Source organism: Emydura macquarii, unplaced genomic scaffold (assembly GCF_026122565.2).
Source record: "Emydura macquarii macquarii isolate MOO-44397 ecotype Brisbane River unplaced genomic scaffold, CSIRO-AGI_Emac_v2 contig_1110, whole genome shotgun sequence".
Classification (NCBI taxonomy): Eukaryota; Metazoa; Chordata; order Testudines; family Chelidae; genus Emydura; species Emydura macquarii.
The window spans coordinates 196,414-211,810 of NW_027131247.1; the positions used below are offsets into that span (position 1 = coordinate 196,414).

The 15,397-nt window shown below is 54.3% G+C and overlaps 1 long non-coding RNA gene across 1 annotated transcript; it reads right to left on the reverse strand.

Annotated features, from left to right (window-relative positions):
• Window positions 1-997: 997 nt before the first annotated feature.
• Window positions 998-9,256, reverse strand: LOC137151581 (uncharacterized). The gene is made up of 3 exons (XR_010919311.1): window positions 9,178-9,256; window positions 8,356-8,514; window positions 998-1,246 (listed from the first exon to the last, which is right to left on the reverse strand). It is a non-coding gene; the product is annotated as an uncharacterized lncRNA (long non-coding RNA).
• Window positions 9,257-15,397: the final 6,141 nt, after the last annotated feature.

Consider the following 15,397-nt stretch of genomic DNA (forward strand, 5'->3'; position numbering starts at 1 on the left):
CATACTCCACCCTGGAGATGATAGCTGTTAGTCCCTGGAATCTGGCTGTTAGTAGCTGGAGCTGCAGAGATTGCCTGCATTTGGCTTAGAACAGGTGTCCTCGGGCGAGCAGGAACGTGGAAATCTTTGAGGCTCCATGAAGCATGCCAGAGCTTGCAGAAAGATTCATTCTCAAATGCTGTAAACACGTCAGAGATCCAAAGCCAACACATTGTAGCACCCTGGAGGAAAAGCAGTAATAGGAGGCTCCTGACAGCTGGCTCGCTCACTGTCTCTCTGCTGGGACCACGCCTGAAACAGGCTCCAGAGATGCCCCAGAACAACATACATGGCGCTTCCCAGGAGCGCTGGGGAACCGGTGACATTCAGCTGCCACATGGCAGTGCTCAGAGTGGGAAGGCAGGGAATTCCTGGGACTCACAGCCAGGTCTGAGCTGGGAAGCAGAGCCCAGAGGAGATGGCAAAGCCTGAAGGGAAACCTAGCTATTTCAGCACCACCAAACCGTTCAAAAATCATCAGGCAGACTGTTTTAGGAGCAAGGGCCTGCAGCCAGCCCGATTCCCTGCTTGCTTAACCCCCCAGACAGCCTAACGAGGGCCGCTGGCCCCTATTTAGCCGCCTGAGTGGTCCCACTTCCCGACTGGCTGAGGGGATCAGCAGACCTGCTCTGAAGGCTGGCTGCTCAAAGCATTCGCCCACAGCTGTGACAGCATCTGTGCCTGCTTGTTCCAGCCCTGCTCCTGCCTGCCTCACTCCAGGTAACCTGGCTCTGGTTCCCGACTTCTGTCTCCTGCTCTCACCCTCGGCTCTGATTCCAGATGGCCGACTCCTGCTCCAACCTCTAGGCACAACTGCCCACGCCCTGGTCCCTTATGTGCCCCCTGCCACCAAAATCACAAGATTGTGAGGATTTTTTAATTTGTCCTCTAGTTTCTGAGCCTTTAGGATGCCCTCTGGGTCATGTTTTCAAACTTTGCTCTGCCACCCACATGGCCTAGAAACTTCTTTATTCAATGAAGGCTGAGTGTCTCACCTGAGCACAGGAAATGGGGCTTTACGTAAAACAACCGATATTGTGGGACTCAGGTACAAACGCCAGTTGGCTATGCAGCTCTCTGTGAGGTGATTCATCTCCTTCAGTACCATTGCCGGTTCACGCTGCTTTTCTCCCCGAGCCTGCACGTGAATTACCGCAGGCCAGGCACAGGCGCCTGATATTTATGGCTCTCAGGTCTCTCAAATTCACTGTGGAGAGACGGCCACTGATTCAGAATTAAGGTTTGCAACTCATTTTCCATTACGAACCAGATTTTGTCCCCCAATCTAAAATTCACCTCCCTCCACCCCAAAAAATTTAAAAGCAATATTGACCTCAAAATTGGTATGTAGGGTTGATGGCCAGCTTTCCTTTCTACTACATGCGACAAAAGAGAAGTTATGAGACATTAAAAATAGCAGTGTGGCACACTCCTCCTAGGGACCATCTAACACCCCCCGAATGCCTAGGGCAGCATTCCTCAATTAGATTTCCCCGCGGAAACCTTTAGGCTCCGCGGGGAAATTACACTCATACTCGATACCCTCCGCCGAAAAATCCGGGACATCTTCCCTTTTTGGGCGGCGCAGAGAACAGCTGCTCTCGGCGGCGCGATGTTACTTTCTCGCGGAACCCTAAAAGTGTTCCCGCGGAACCCCGGGGTTCCACGGAACACCAATTGAGAAACACTGGCCTAGGGGGTGAGGAGCCCCCAATGACATTTTAGATGCGCTTCTCCAGGCTCTTGCAGCTCTGGCTGACAGCCCCACAAAGGGAATCAGGTTCTCAGTGCACAGACCAATCCTGGGAACTTGAAGAGGGGGAAGCCTACGGGAGCACACCCACCTCACAGGCAGACGTGCCGTTCACAGATTCCAAGGCCGGAAGGGACCAGCGTGGTCATCTAGTCTGACCTGTATCGCACAGGCCAAAATAATTCCCACAGCAGACCTTTTTAAAATCAAAGAAGCACTCAGAGAGCCTGAGACCTAGCCTGGTGAGCCCAGCCTATCTGGGATAAGCCTCCAGCCCAGCATTCCTGGTTGGTAACCCACCTGTTACACCAGCGGCTGCATCTCCTGGCTTACACACCTCCTTATTTCAAATTGATTTGTTCCCCTCTCATTGCCATTTAACCCCATGCGACTACAGCAGATCTTGCCGCTCTGCCTCCACATCTGCGGACACCCCTTGGGAGGCATCACCCTGAACCACCGCTCCTAGATGTCAGGAAAGGGGAGCGAGGCAGGAGATGCCCCAAAGCCAGGCCGTAAACACGATGCCCCTGGGAAAGTTTCCTATCTGTTCCTCCAGAGATGGCCCGCCCTGATTCTCACATGAGACGCGCTGCAGCTGGGGGGGGCCCATGCCTTGGCCAAGCCAATCCCCAGCCTCAAGGCGGTGACACATTTCTTGACAGGCCAGGCTTCCCCCCTCTCCTGGGCTCATCTCTGATTTTTTTTTCCCAGCATGGGGAGAGGATCATATATTTAGCTGTTTGTCTTAGCCGCATCCAGACCTGAAGGCTGAAGCCATTGAGAAAAAGCATTTGGTGCTAGTGCTGGTGTCAGGAGCGGCTTTTGATTGACAAACGGGGGATCCCCACGGAGCTCATTAAACTCAACCTCAGCCCTCCCCCGGGAGGGCTCAACACAAGACTGATCAGCTTGAGTTTAGACCTCTGTTACTCTGCCATTAGAATACGCCGGCTCCTCTGCTGATGAGTTGACGGCGCCGTGTTTTCTGCAGCATTAATTCAGTTTGGAGGCACAGATGCTTTTCCTGCTAATGACGAGCCGCAAGTGCAAGGTCAGCAGGAAGGTGGGTCAGTTGGTGCTGGAGGACCCCAGGCACTTGGCAGCGTGATTATTCATGAACGCCTTCCTGCCTGCAGGCACTCTCCTGCTTTCTCTCCACTCCTGTCCCCCAGTTGCATTTTCTCTGCCTCACTCGTGTGGTCCTGGAAGAAAAGGTCGCTGCACAAAGTGAAACCTGTTTTGTTCGGGGCCTAAAACTTGCCTGTGCTGCGGAGACGGATCAAACAGTAAGTGGGCCCAACGCTAGCAGGAGAAGGAGTGATGGGGCATGAGCCAAGTGACGGGAAAGATCTGGTGCAGTTTGCCGACAAATGGGGACGTGCAAATGGGCTGAAGAGAGGCTGTGCCCACAGGAGCTCTTCTCCCACTTCCAAAACGGGGGGGCACATAAGGTGTGCACAGGGGCAGCCTGGGAACCTCAAGGAGAGGTAGTTTCCATTTACCCCTCTTCTGGCTGTTGATCTAGCTGCTCCAGAGTACCAGAGAAAAGAACTGTCAAGTGTAGACATACGTGCACCCCGTCATGCATATATGCAAGTCACTAGAGTTTGGAGAAGAGTCAGAGATGGATTTTGAGAAACAGGAAGCAAAGGGGGACAGCTAGCATGTGGGTCAGGGTTTCAGACATGGTTTGGGGGCTCTGTGGAGAGTAATAAGCAGGAAAAGGAACAGGCAGCATTGCTCCACCTTCTTGTACTACTGAGGCAAGCAGGTGAGGGAGGGACACAGCAGAGACTGCTGGAATCAACCAGTCCATTGCCTCCACGTGCATCTTCAGCGCTGGGTCAGTTTTAGGTGTGCAGCAGAAATGACCTGTATGTAAATGGTTCATTAGCACACGAATTGTGACGGGTAGTTTCATGGCCTTGCAGCCATACGCATGCTTGCCTACAAAGCCTCCTCAGCTGTTGTAGATACATTCCTGGATGCCCAGATTCACTGTGCATCTGTGGCCATAAAATTGGTCTGGCTGAGCCTGGTCTACACTACAGAATTACTTGGCTATAACTACATGCAGTTGCGCCGATGAGGCATTTTAAGTGTAGACCTGCCCTGAGAGCATGGAAAGCCAACACCCGAGCACAGCAGTTCTTGCTCCCCATCTATTCAGGTGAAAAACTCTTTGGGGAACTGTTAGATAAAGCCTCGTCTCTAGTGGGATGTCATGCACGGAGGTTGCTGAACTGATGTACAGTAGTGAAGATGTGCTGCTGTGATAACAAACAATAATACCACACTTTTATCTGGAGAGCTCAGATCACTTTACAGAGGAAGTCAGTATCATTATCGCCACTTTATAGATGGGGAAACTGAGGCACGGAGGGGGCTGACTTGCTCATAGTCACCCAGCAAGCTAATGGCAGAGCTAGGAATGGAACTTGCATCTCCTGCTCCGCTCCAATCTAGTACTGCATTCACACTGGAGCAGTTCTCCCTGGCTTCAAACTAGAGCAGACAGCCCTACTGCAGGTCCCTTTTTATGCCATCCAGCACATCTACATGCAGGGTCAGCACGGGCACAGTTACACCTGTGCAACCCTCCCCGAGCAGGGGGGATCTCAGTCCACGCTCGGGGCAGCAGAAGCAGAAAAGGAATCACTGCACCCTGCAGACAGCACCGGAGACACTTTTAGGGCTTCCTTCCAACGCCAGCAACTACCTCATGGCAAGACTAAACCTGCTCAGGAGAGGAGGAAGATACAGGGGAGAGCATCCCCTTCCCCCAGGCTCTCCCAGGCAGCACTTTGACTTGGGAAAGCCTCTCCCACTCATCCATCAATGGAGACAGACGTTAAACCTTAGGCATAAGCCAGTCCTCATTGATCATTTATCCATAAGCCTCCGGCCCAGCAGGCGTGAAAACAAAAGCTCTTGCCCTCCCTCTAGAGGTCACTGGGAGAACTGAGGGAATCTCCGACCTGCTGCGGGGCTAAGTTGCCTTCACGGCTCTCGGGCACCTCTTGTGAGGAAAAGGGGGGAAACAGGGGTCCCTGCGCCTCACCGGCAGGGTGGGATGTGCATATGCCCTGGGACTTGCATAATGTGCCCCAAACTGTACAATCCAGACCCGTCTCCTGGTCCAAGAGCTCAGGTTCTAGGCCTGCTGCTCTGCTAGCGTGCCATTCCCATCTTTCCACGGAGAAAGCTGGAAGTAAGGGTGAGATTTTCTGCCAATCAGGCCTCTGGCAGTGAGCAGGCCAGCTCCTGCCCTGGCCCAGCAGCAGAGCGGGGAAGGCTGGCCACGTGGAGTAGGGGACAGGCCCCAGCAAGTAAAAACAAATGTACCTTTCCCCTTGAAGAGCCCCTCTAGGGACAGCTTCTGGCAGCTGTTTGTACAGGCGGGCACCCAGGACTCCTTGCTTCCCTCCTGGTTAATAACGTGTGACTAAACCTCACCCTGCAGCAGCTGTCTCCAATTATTCTGAAGCCAGCCCTGTCCCAGCGGGAGGAGGAGCGGTGCATTGGGAATGTCAGTCCCATTTCCTAGCGTGTCAGCAGAAAGAACACATCTTTTCATGCAGCCATCACGCTCGGTTTGCCTGGCGCTGACTATGACCTGGAGACTTTCCCAAGCCCATCTGCGCGTTGGAGAACTTGGTATCGCTTCTGGGCCCTCCTGTATGGCACCCACTCTCCCCAATCCAGGAGCCCATGAAGGGCTCTTTGCTGAGTGATGGGGGGCGGGGGGGGGGGGGCGGGGGGGGGGGGGGGCAAGGAGGAATGCGGCTCCAGCGTGCTTCCCCTCCCTTGCGGTTACAACTCCTCCAGCAGCAGTCGTGGGTTGCCAGTGCGCAGGATGCTGCAGGGAGATGCTGGGACCGGGTGCACATATAGGGCATTGGCATATTTGGGGCTGTGGGCGGCGGGGGGCTGATGCGAGGCCCAAATCCAGCCATGCTACCATTGCCACGGATGAGAAATGGCCATTTTCAACAGTTTATAACTTGGCCAAGTCGGAAAGGAGTTTCACAAGGCCAGCACAATGCACTTCCCTGGCCCCGGAGCCTCCCCCCCACTGCAGGTCAGAGGCCTGCTGAAAACAGCTGTACGGCTTTTTTTAAATTGCCATAATCTTGTATAACAAAAAAAGTTACACAGTTTAAATATAGGGGCCGCTGCCAGCTCCTTGAATGTCTGCAAAGGGACTGCTGCACCAGGAGCACTAACTAATATAATTAAGAAGCACTCACCGGGCCAGGCTTAATTAATTTTCCCAGTTCCGTAGGAAACCCTGCATGACATAATTGTGACACTGTTGCCACCTAGTGGCTACTCCGAACATTGCAACATTAGAATAATATTTAATACATAGCTATGTTATACAGTGCTTTGCAGAAATAGATGTCAAAACACTTCAAAAAGGTCAGTATCATTATCCCCATTTTACAGGCAGGGAAACTGAGGCACGGGGAAGTGAAGTGCCTTGTCTAAGATTACTCAGTAGCAGGGCCACTTCCTGAGTCCCAGTTCAGTACTCTAACCACTAAGCAACACTGTGGTGGCAAAAGAAATCATAAGCCAATAATGTAAATACCAATATTATTGTATTATTATTATTTGAACCCATTGTGCTAGGTGGTTACAAACTCAGAGGAAAGAGGCAGTCCCCTGACCCAAGAGGCTTACAACATAAGTACTCCAAACAATAATCGCTCTGGGACTAATGTTTAGAGCCAAAGTCTGTGAAAGGGGTACTGTCCAAAGGGGCACTGTCCAAAGGGGCACTGTCCAAATATAATACACTGAATAGAGAGAAAGAAACAAGGCTGGGGAAAGGGAAATGGTTGGCTATGAAAGCACCTTGATTTCCTGTTAGCTCTGTGCTTTCCCACATCATCATGGAGATCTACAGCAGACAGTGATATGCCCCTTGGGCAGCAGCCAGTTAGGACATTAACACAGAAAGAGAATCAGCTGGGAAACAAAGCGAGACATGAGCAGTGTCACAACGCCCAAACGTTCAGAAACCATGAGTTAGGCCCCAAAACTCACAAGATTCCTTAAGAATCATGAGATTAAAAAAATGTAAGTGTTGCATTCTGATTATTTGCTTTCTGGTTTTTGAACCTTCAGGTTCACATTTTCAAGCATTTCTCTGCCACCCCAGGGGGCAGAAGTTTACTTTTTATTAAAATGAAGACTGAGTCTCTCATGTGATCACCTGACTCCAGGAGCTGGGGCTTTAAGAGAAACACAAGCTATTTCAAGGTTCATGATAAAATCATGAGCTCGTGACACTGCAAGCATTCCCCTAAGGAGTGGCTGGTCTATGGAAGGGAAGTTATTCCAGAACAAAGTGTGGTGTAAATTTTAAGTGCACAGAGCTATTCCACAATAGCTTCTTGTTGGATGCGCATATTCCAAAGAAGAAGTTCATTCAGGGAGGTATTGCAGAATAGCTTATTCCACAATAGCTGTTCAGGTCAATTTCCCTATGTAAACATTCTCTACTCTGAGAATGCTGAATGGTTGGCCACTGGTATCAGAGCTTGATCTTTAATTGCATTGAGCTCATATTCCGGTGAATTGGATGGGGGGAGGCAAAGGTAGTTGTGGGGAGGAGACCATGAGACAGGGGGTTGGAGACATCAGATGATCAGCTGAGGGCAGAGATAGACAGCTTCACTTTCTGGCTGGCTCTTCCCTGCGGTTTATTTCTCCTAGCTCACATGGCTGGGGAGGGCAGAGGCATTGCAGGGCTCCCAGTGCTCCCATGGAGAGAGTCCGTGAAATTCCTAGGGTACGTCTACACCGCACGCGACACCAGACTCTGAATCTGACTCAGGTTTGAGCCAAAGTCCCCCTTCCGTTGTCCACACACAAATCAGTCTGACTCATGTCAGCAAACACTCAGGACCTGGGTCATAGGATGCTGCTAGGGGGCGGATCAGAGCCAGAATCCTGCTATGACTTGGGTCCAAGCCCTGTCATTTTGCAGTGTGGACGCAGCTCAAGCGGCAGAATCGAGTCAAAAGGTCTGGCTGGTGCAATACAGTTGAGTTTACGTGGCTGAGAGACCCAGGTCCAGCAATGGTAAGCCCAGGTTTACAATGCAATGTGGGCACACAAGCGTGAGCTTAGAAACACGGAGTCTGCAGACCCGGGTTACAATGCAGTACAGACATGCCCCGAGAGGTCAACCCCAGTCAACAGTGACCCCATCCTCTTTCCAGATACTGATTTACGAACCAGATGCACAAACGCCTAAACAACAACAGTGATTAAAACCAGCCTTGCCAGTGGTTCTGATTTGACCTTATATCTGTCCAGGACCTTCTTTTCCTGGGACAACATCCCGGTGCCTCTGCTGGAGCAGACAGGGGTCTGAAAGGGCAGCTGGAGCAACGTGCTGAGGTGGTAGGGGAGTCAGAAGAGAAAGCTGGGGTTGTCTGGTGTTAGCCAGGTGGGTGGGGAGCCTGAAAGGAAACTAACTGGGTGTGTGGTGGGGTCACAGAGGGTGTTTGCTGGGAGGAAACTGGTGCCAGGACTGCATCTCTTACCTGAAAGAGGTGCTGCTGCTGCTGCTGCTACCTCCAGCCGGCAGCTGTTCCTCCCTGCCTTAGATTCAGAGAAGTTGCCTGGCTGTCTTTTCAGCCGCCTCCTGCAGATCGTAGTCACGTGCCCGCTGCCTTCCTGCAGCCCAGCCAGCTCTGGGGATACTAAAAGAAACCAACCAAAGACATGGAATGAACAACCACAGCTTCCGGCAGCTATGGTTGGGCTGGGACAAACAATGCTACCTTGTCTGGACCCCTTGGCCGGGGTCAATGCCCTGCTTTGACCACTCTGCTCTCCTCTGCCCTCCAGAAAAGCAACTCAGGGCCGCAGCACCGTAAGGAAGTCCAGCAGGGTTAGCCTGCTGGCATGTGGGAGCCAGGGAGCTGCTTAGCCCCTAAGTCTGCTTCCCTCTCCCCTCCAGCCAAACAACTAGGAGTCCGGCTAGTTCCTCTACTGGGGCGGCAGGAGAACCAGAGAGCCGAGGAGCCTGTGTAAGTGATGTACTATGAAGAGGAAACCGTATTATCTCAGGGACTGTATTATCTCAAAGACGTGGCTCCACGTAGCAGGACTGCCCGCCCCAGGAGTCAGAGCCTGAAAAGCGAGAGCTTTCTTTACAAAAGTTATATATATTTTTGGTTTGTCTTTTGATTTTTGAACTCTCGCCCTGCTTCTCCCTCCCTTTTATTCCCCTCCACCCCCCAGCGTGTGGGACAATTCATGCTGCCAGCTCTCCTAAACCTTCCTCTCAGGAGGCGCTCCCAGCTGCCTGCCCTGCCCACCCTCCAGCCCCCACATCACTTGTGACCATCACTCAGCCTCACCTCTGCCGCTCCTGGGATTCTTCAGGCCAGGAAGGGGGAATCAGGGACAACCACAGCAAGGTCCTTTTCTCCTAGGCAGGGCCCCTACATGGGGGTGGGGGGGAGAAGGGTACACTTTACCCAGGCCCAGAGGCCCTGGGGGGTCCAGCCCAGCTGCAACCCCCATGGACATGTGTGTGGGAAGGGGCCCGTGTCACAAGTTGATACTGGGCCTGAAAAAATTATATTTGGGCCCTGCTCCTAGGTGACCAGCTAGCAAGTGTGACAATCAGGACAGGGGATGTGGGTATGAGGGTGAGTAAGAGGCACCTCTCTAAGATGAAGCCCTATAAAATGGGGACATCGGGGCACCCAATTTTCTCCCCATTCCCAATCCGGTGGGAGGGTCTCCCCCTTCCCTGGCTGTGGAGGGGTCAGCTCCAGGGGCCACACCTGGTGTTGCAGGAGAGGAGCGCAGACTGACCCATTGTTCAGAGGGAGCAGAACTGCCCTGGGGTGGGGGAAACTCTGCCTGCCTCCCATAGCACCTTGACTGGCTGCTCTTCCCCTGGAGGTGGGGAAGAGAGACACTCAGAGCCATCCGGGCCCCCGCAGCTGGGGATGAAGTATGCAATAGCGCTGGAGGCCTGCCGTCTCCAACCCCTCCACCATCACCCTGTGGAACTCAAAATGGAGACCAGGAAGCGCAAACAAGTTAAACAAGCAGTTAATGACATTATTGCTAAATGCTCACACATTGTTACTGAGGTGTGCTGGGGCGTTAAGAGCTTTATATCACGCCACACCGTACAGAAGGGCCGCATCACAGGGTCACAGGTCTTCTTACCAAAGCATGCGTGGTAGTGCATGTGTAATTTTGGCGATGCGGTCCCTGTGGTAAGTGCATGGTCCGTGTGTGCAGTATTAAAGAGTCTCTACTGTCGTGTGCGTTTGCAGGTAGTCCGTAGAGGTAGTCCACGCAAGCGGTACCATAAATGGTCCCTGTGGTAAGTGCATGGTCTGTGTGTGCAGTATTAAAGAGTCTCTACTGTCGTGTGTGTTTGCAGGTAGTCCGTAGAGGTAGTCCACGCAAGCGGTACCATAAATGGTCCCTGTGGTAAGTGCATGGTCCGTGTGTGCAGTATTAAAGAGTCTCCACTGTTGCGGGCGTTTGCAGGTAGTCCGTAGAGGTAGTCCACGTGAGCGGTATCATAAACCGTACCTGTGCCAAGGTAACTTCACCGATTCAGAGATCCGGTGAAAGTCAGCACAGCAGCCTGGTGATTTCCCCCAGGAATTTGGATCCCGTCCCAGGCGCTGAAAGCTGCAAACCTGTCCTGGAGTAGCAACAACAGGGGGGCAAAGGTTTGGTCTAAAGACGGTATAACTACACACACGAGCATCTCAGCGTGGGGCACTGGCCTCCGTGCAGGCCCAAGCACTCGCTTTCCTGCAACGCGGCTGGCCCGTCGCATCGCTATGGCTAACTCAATGAGGATCACCGGGGGTTTCAGAAGGGTTTAGCTACCATGTTTTGGAAACCTAGCGGGACAGGTTGCATTGAACCCATTAGCGGGCTGGGGCCCAGGCTGTGATACCCCTGTACCGTCGGGGGAAGCAGGGGTGTACGGGTGGGTGTGACGTTCACTGCAGCTGCGTCTGTGGGGATGCCTGGCGGGCCGGATGTCTGTGGGGTGAGGTGACATGGGGGTGCAGGCAGACTATGAGGTCAGGTTAATTGTCTGGGTGCTGGGGGTGGGTGTCTCAGGTGAGTGTACATGGATATGGGGGGGGTCTGTCTGTGGGGTGAGAGCAAGGCTATTGTGGGTGGGGGGGTCTGTGGGGCAGAGTGTATATGTGGGGGTGGGATGTGGGGGGAGGGGTGCCTGAGGGGGGTGTTTTAAGGGGGTGTCTGTGGGGTGAGAGCTAGGCCGTCGTGGGGGTGCTGAGCCTCCAACGCCACACGCCCGGGTGTTAGTCAGAAGGCAAATGTGCCACCAAGTCCAAACGCCCCGAGCGACTGCCCCTCAGACCCCCCCCGACTGCTGCATTTAACCCCCCCCACTGCCCCTCAGACCCCCCCCCACTCCCTTGACTGCCCATGATACCACCCAACTGCTTGTCACCCCCCACCTCCGTTCCCGCCTCACCCCTCGACTGCCCATCACACCCCACACCTGCCTCATCCGACCCTCCCTCCCCCCAGCTACTCCTCCTCCACCCCTACTGCCCCTTGTCTCACCCCATTGCCTCCAGCCTCACCCCCCGCCTACTCCCAGCCCTGCCCCCACTGCCACGCGCCCCCCTTCACCTCCACCAGCCCTGTGACCCGTCTCCGGTCCCGAACCCTCTGACCCCAGCTCAACCCTCCATGGTCCTTCACGCCGAGCCGGCCCTTGGCATCAGAGCCCCAGGCACCATCCCTGCCTCCTGCCCTAGCCCCATCTCGCCCCAGAGACCCCAGCCCCACAGAGCGCTGCCAGGCCGTGGAAGCCTGGCCCTGGCGCCAGCCCGGTGACACCAAGCTGGGGACGTCCCAGCCCCTTGGCCTGCCCTGCCTGGCCGTGCCCCACACAGCGTCCTCCCCACCGGTTCCCTGCCCCGTTCCCCAAAGCTCCCAGCCCTTCGCCAACAGACCCAGCGCTGCCCCACGCCACACTCTGCGGGAATGAGCCTCCAGGATGCCCCCCCGCTCCCAGTTTGCCCACTTCAGCAGGGGTCCTGTGGGGTGCCCCCCTCGGCAGGGCTGATGCCTTGCACGCACATGGCCCACGGCCCCAGCAGGCTGGGGCTCGGGGCACCCAATTTTCCAGACGGGGACCCCAAACCACCCCCCTCCCCAGCCCTTGCCCAGACGGGCTCCCTCTGGGACTTACCTGCTGCTGGCAGCCTGGGGGCAGAGGGAGCCTGGCTCGCGGGGCAGAGGGGCGCTGCAGGCGGGGTGGCCCCAGCCCCCAGGTGAGCGCAGGGCCTGGCGGTGCTGGGTGCCACCCTGAGACTGCCAGAGCCTGGAGCAGAGGCCCCAGGGGCTGGGGGCAGAATGACTCAGCCCTGCCGGGGCAAGGAGGGGCCCAGAGAAACAATTCACAGCTGATTCATTTCACCTCATTACCAGGGCCAGGCCGGGCGGCTGGGGCAAGACAGGCTGCAGCCGCTGTCCAGGGTGAAATGGCTGAGCTGCGAACTCCGCCGACAGCGAATCACCCCCACCCGCCCAGGGGTGCTGAGCACCCGCTAGTTTTCCTGTGGGCGCCCAGCAGCTGCTGAGACGGGGAGGCCCCACCTGGACAGCGCTCGGAGCCCCCCGGGGCTGCAGCTCCGCTCACGCCTTCCATCTGGGGCTGGGCATTTCAGCCCCGGCCCCCCTGCACCGAGGCGTTGGACAAGGCCCTCTGCACCCGGGGTTTGCTCCGAGGGCCACAGAAACCCCCCGGTTGGTTTCCTCTCACCTATGGGGAATCTTCCCAGAGCTCCTTCCAGGTCAGCCCCTCTTCCTGGGAGCCCCAGGCCGAGGGGATCTGGGGCAGAGATGGGCTTGGATTGCCCAGCCTCCGGAGAGCCCCCGGGCCGCTGGGGAAGCGAGGTTGGCCCTGCCGCTCTCAGCTCCCCGCCCGGCCCTGCCCTGCCCTTCTCTCTGGAAACCCACCTTCCAGCACTAGCCCAGAGAGAGGCCGTGGGGGGTCGCCCCCTGCCAGGCAGCCCCAGTCAGGGATCCCCCTTTCCCCCCAGGGGCTCAGCTCAGTGCCGGGGACCAGCAGAGATACACCCCCCCCCTCCCCCGTGAGAGCCACACTCCCTCACTACACCTATCAGGAAAACTCCCAGCCCGCTGCCAGCCCGCCGGGCTCCCAGTCACTGGGCCCTGGCACCAGCTGGCAGAGCAAAAGGGGGCAAGGGCAGCCGCGCTTTGGTGCAGACGGCAGGAGCCCTGCCCGCCCCTGAGCCATGCTGCCTACCTCGGTGACACCCTCACGCACGCCGCGCCAAGGCTCCAGCGCTGGGCCTGGAAGGGCGGCACCACCCACTCCAAGGAGTTAGTAATGGGGCCAGCAAGAGCAAGGGGCGGTGCTGGGGCTGGTTTTGTTCAACATCTTCATGAATGAGCTGCAGGGTGGGGTGGATGCACCTTCTGTGAGTGCACAGCTGACACTAAGCTGGGGGGAGTGGTAGATACGCTGGAGGCAGGGACAGGATGCAGAGGGACCGAGACAAATTGGAGGATTGGGCCAAAAGAAATCTGATGAGGTTCAACAAGGACAAGTGCACCTAGGACGGAAGAATCCCACGCACAGCTACAGACTGGGGACCGACGAGCTGGGCAGCAGCTCTGCAGAAAAGGACCTGGGGTTACAGTGGATAAGACGCTGGATATTGTTGGCCAAAATCTTGTTTTTGAAATATATGTAAGAACAGAGCCACAAACCCCCCCACTTCCTACCAAAAGGCGCATCAGTCTGAATCAAAAGCTAAAACCTCAAACTGACTCTTACTGTTCTACCCTTTTCAATGTTAATTCAAGTCTGTCTGCACTTGGTATAATTCTAAGATTGTTTGTAAATGTCTGTGCTACGTCCACTGGCCAGTTTATCTGTTAATTTTATCTGCTTCCAATATATTTGTAAAAATCCTATTCGAAGTACAAAAGCCACACTGTGCAATGTAATGTATCTACCTAATTGTGAAAGACACTGTCAAAAATGAAATAAGGTTTGCTCTAAACAGCTAGAAGTTGGCCCTGAGTGATTGGAGTGTGAGTGGCTGAGCAATTGAGTTAGGTGTAGACAGGAAGGGTGACTGAACAATTGGTCTGCGTGAGGGATGTCGAAACAGACATGAAGAAAACACCGGCCTCATCTACAACACTTGAGGGAAGAAGAAAGAAGCAAAGCTGATCAACTGGCTGAAGAGGAGCCCACCCTGATAACTTTGGAGCCAGCCCATTTCAAAGGACAAAATCTGATCAGGCTTGCAACAATGTGGGTGATGGAGGATCACACCCAAGAATGCAGATGCAGCCTGACAGTGCAAAACCCATAGACCGACCTGGGGTCCTTTCCCTATAAAATGGGACACGAAGATGAAGGCTGGAGGTTCGGGTCTACACCATCACACCAGCCAGGAGCACCGGTGCGCATTGGCAGAACCGTGCTCTTCATCCTCATGCTCTAGTCACCTGGCCAGTGACTGCCACGAGCCCCAAGAGGCTGGTAACTATGACATCTGGAAGATCCCTATGTATGTTTGTCTGTCTCCCTGTCTGTGTGTGCCTGTCAGTGTGTGTGAGTGTGAATGAAAGCATCAATTGAAACATGTGTCTCTGTAATTGTAGTATTGATCTAATGTTAATACTGTTTTCCCAGTGTTTTCATTATTAGTAATGCTGTTTCACTAAGCAAAGCACAATATTGATGTTATCACAGTGTTGATGCTTTTCTTTTCTTTAATACTACTTACCAAGTTTCTGTGTTCACAATAAACGTGGCTTGTTGCCTTATCCCCTAAAAAGATCCTGTGATATTTGTTATTTGGGTAACATTAAGAGTCAGCAGTGTGCCCTGGGTGCCAAGACGGCTAATAGCATATCGGGCTGCATTAGTAGGAGTATTGCCAGAAGATCGCGGGAAGTGATTATTCCCCTCTATTCGGCGCTGGGGAGGCCGCATTTGGAGTACTGTGTCCAGTTTTGGGCCCCCCACTACAAAAAGGATGTGGACAAATTGGAGAGTGTCCAGTGGAGGGCAACAAAAATGACGAGGGGCTGGAGCACATGACTTATGAGGAGAGGCTGAAGGAACTAGGCTTGTTTAGTCTGCAGAAAAGAAGAATGAGGGGGGATTTGATAGCAGCCTTCAACTACCTGAAAGGGGGTTCCAGGGAGGATGGGGCTAGGCTGTTCTCGGTGGTGGCAGGTGACAGAACAAGGAGCAACGGTCTCAGGTTGCAGTGGGGCAGGTCTAGGTTGGACATTAGGAAAAAGTTTTTCACTAGACGGGTGGTGAAGCACTGGAATGGGTTACCTGGGGAGGTGGTGGAATCTCCATCCTTAGAGGTTTTTAAGGCCTGGTTTGACACAGCCCTGGCTGGGCTGATTGAGCTGAGGTTAGTCCTGCTCTGAGCAGAGGTTGGACTAGATACCGCCTGAGCTCCCTGCCAACCCTCATCTTCTCTGGTTCTTAGAGCTGTCTGTACAAAGCCCTTGCTGTCCTCTTAGAGCTGCTCCCCTTTAATTAACTATTAATGG